We start from the raw sequence: 3,560 nt of genomic DNA on the forward strand, positions 1-3,560 counted from the left end.
TGTATCTGTGTATATGTCTATGTGTGTCGGTGTATATGTCTGTGTGTATATCTGTGTGCATGTGTCTTTATATGTCTGTGTCTCTGTATGTCTCTGTCATATATGCATCAGTGTCAGTCAGTGTTTGCTCTTGTACATTTTCTGCAAGTATGTTGTGTGTGTATCTGTATGTGTGTATGTAAGTCTGCCCGTCGTCTCTGTGTTATTGTGCACATGTGTCTGTGTCTCTGTGTGTATATGTGTGGTGTGTGTATATTTCTGTGTGCCTCTATCTGCATGTGTCTGTGAGCATGTATGTGTCTCTGTATGTGTCTGTGTGTACGCAAGGGCATGACTGTGTATGTGAGTCTCTGGTTCTATGTCTGTAAATCTGTGTAGTATTTATGTATCTGTGTATATATCTGCGTGAGTGTTTTGTGTACTGTTCATGTGTCTCTGTGCATGTCTGTTGTGTGTCTATGTATATATCTTGTGTGTCTCTATGTCTATGTATATGTTTGCGTGCTTTTGTGTTTGTGTGTGCATCGCTGTGTCAGTGGGTGCACATGTGTATGTGTTGTGTTATGTTTGTGTATGTCTAATTCTGCATGTATATGTCTGCTGTATATGTGCATGTTTGTTTCTGTAGCTGTGTATATGTGTGTGTCTGTATGTTTGTGTGCCCACAGGTGCATCTCTGAATGTCTATCTGTGCCTGAGTGTTTACCTGTGTATGTCTTTACTGTCTGCTCACATACTTATGTGTCTCTGTATGTATTTACACACAGACACACACAAACCAGTGTAGTGTGTGTCTGTGTGTCTCTGTATGTCTGTTTGTCTGTGTGCGTTCATGTGTGTCTAGATATGTCTGTGTGTCTGATTCTGTCTGTATCTGTCTGTTCTGTGTGACTGCATGTGTGTGCCTTTGTGTATGTCTGTGGTATCTGTGTGCATGTTTATGTCTGTTTATATATCTGTGTATCTGTATGTCTTTTTCTGTGTAAGCGTAGCCATTTGTGTATAATTCTGTGTATTTGTGTCTGTATATGTTGTGTGTGTCTGTGTCTGTGTGTATCTGTATGTGCAGTATAAGTGTGCATCTGTATATGTCTCTGTATATGTGTTTGCATGCATGTGTGTATGGCTGTCTACAGGTCTATGTGTATCTCTGAATATATCAATTTTTATGTGTGAATGTTGTAAATGTGTGTAAGTACAAGTTATGACACTGCTACATGAGGGTGCCTGTGAGTCTGTATCTATGTCTACTTATGTGTGTGCCTTTATATATGTCTGTTGTATCTGTATATGCTCTGGTTGTGTCTGTGTATATGCCTATGTCTCTGTGTGATTGTGTGTGTGCGCATGTCTGTGCGTCTCTGTATATGTCTATGTCTCAGCGTGTGCACGTCGTGAGTCTGTGTATAAGTTCGTTTTATGACTGCTGCTTATGCATGTTGTCTGTGTATATGCCTGTGTGAGTCTGTGCGTTTCTTTGCATATGCCTGTGTATCTGTGTGTGCATTGGGGGTTTCAGTGTGTATATATCTGTGTATCTCTATGTATCTCTCTATATATCTGTGTATATGTGTGTGTCCTTGTGTGTGTGTCTGTATATACGCTTATGTGTCTTTTTACATAGCTTTGTGTCTTTGGGTTTGTTTCTGTGTGTCAATGTGTGGACGTTTGTGTCTCTGTATATGTTTGTGTGCCTGAATATGCACGTGTCTCTGTATATTTGCACATGTGTTTGTGTGTATGTGTGTGTCTATGTATATTTCCATGTCTGTTTCTGTTTGAATGTGCACACATTGTGAGTCTGTGTATAAGACCCTGTTGTGACTTATTGCATGTGGGTATGACTCCATGTATATATCTGAGTCTGTGTGTGTCTCTGTTTGTGCACGTGTGTCTTTGCATATGCTTGTGTGATTCTATGTGTGCACTGGGTTTGTCTCTATTAAATTACTGTGTGTCTTCTGTTCACAAAAGAGGGAGGAAGGACAAACCAATGTTATCCTACATGTGTCTATATGTCTGTGTGTCTGTATATGAATGTGTGGGCTTGCGGTCGCATGTGTGTGTCTGTGTATGTTTGTGTCTATGTGTCTCTGTGTCAAAATGTGCACATTTTTCTATGAATTTCTGTGTACGTCTGTGTGCACATGTGTGTAACAGTATCTATGTGGGTGTGTCTGTATATGTCTGTTTCTGTGTGTGCGCATGTTATCTGTGTATAAGACCGAGTTGTGTATTGCATGTGTGTCCGTGTATATGTGAGTCTGTGTGTGATTATGTGTATGGCTTCGCATATGCCTGTCTGTATATCTGTGTGTGCACTGTGTATACCTGTGTATATATATGTGTGTCAATGTCTGTGTCTGTGTATATGTGTGTACTTGTGTCTGTGCATGGTCTGCGTATATAGCTGTGCCTCTGCATATATCATGGTGTCTCTATGTATATATGTGTGTGAATTTGTGTCTGTCTGTTTCAGTATTTGTGCATGTGTGTCTGTTTACATGTATGTGTGTTTACAAATGTGTGGCTTGTATATTTCTTTTTATGCCCATATGAGTCTGTCTATGCATGCTGTGAGTCTGTGTATAAATCCGTGTTGTTACTCTGTTGTAGTGGGTGTATGTCTGTGTGTCTGTGTCTTCACATATGTCTGTGTGTGTATTTGTGTGTGCATTGGGGGTTTCCGTGTATATATTTGCATATCTGTGTGTTTCTATATCTATGTCTGTGTCTATCTCTGTATACATCTGTGTGTGCTTTTATGGTTGCATATGTTTGTCTATGTATATGCCTCTATGTGTTACTGTCATTGTGGTTGTGAGTCTATGTATATGTGTAGTGTCTGTAAGTATGTCTGCGTTTTGGGAGTCTATGAGACTGTCAGTGTATGTGTATGTGTCTGTATACATGTGTGTCTGTGTGTATTTAGTCATTGTATATGTATGTGTCTGCACATGTGTCTGTAAACATGTATGTGACTATATATGTCGTGTGTGTGCATGTTGTAATTGTGGTAGAAGTTCGTTTTGTGACGGTGTTGCATTTGAATGCGTGTGTATATATCTATGTCAGCCTGAATTTCTGTGTGTGATTATGTCTATGTCTTGGTATAGTCCTGTGTAGAGATCTGTGTTTGCATTAGATGTATTTATGGATACGTTGTATGTCTAGGTCTGTGTGTGTCTGTGTATGTCTGTGTTCTTGTGTGTGTGCACATGTGTCTGTGTATGGCCTGTGTCTCCATATATGTATCACTGTGTCCGTCAATGTCTCTGGACGTAGTGGTGTGCACAAGTGTCTGTGTACACATCTGTGTGTGCAAACATTTCTGTGAACATATATGCAGCTGTTTATATATCTGTGTGTCTATGTATATGTCTCTGTGTGTAGCAGAGAATGTTGTGATTCTGTGTATAAGCCCGTACTGTGACTGTGTTGTAGGAGAGTGTGTCTGTGTATATGTCTGTGAGTATGTGTGAATCTTTGGGAATGAATATGTGTGTCCTGGTATATGTCTATGTGTATCTGTGTGTGCACTGGATATGTGTTTATATATA

This window comes from Sorex araneus, chromosome X, assembly GCF_027595985.1.
Source record: "Sorex araneus isolate mSorAra2 chromosome X, mSorAra2.pri, whole genome shotgun sequence".
NCBI classification, from domain to species: Eukaryota; Metazoa; Chordata; class Mammalia; order Eulipotyphla; family Soricidae; genus Sorex; species Sorex araneus.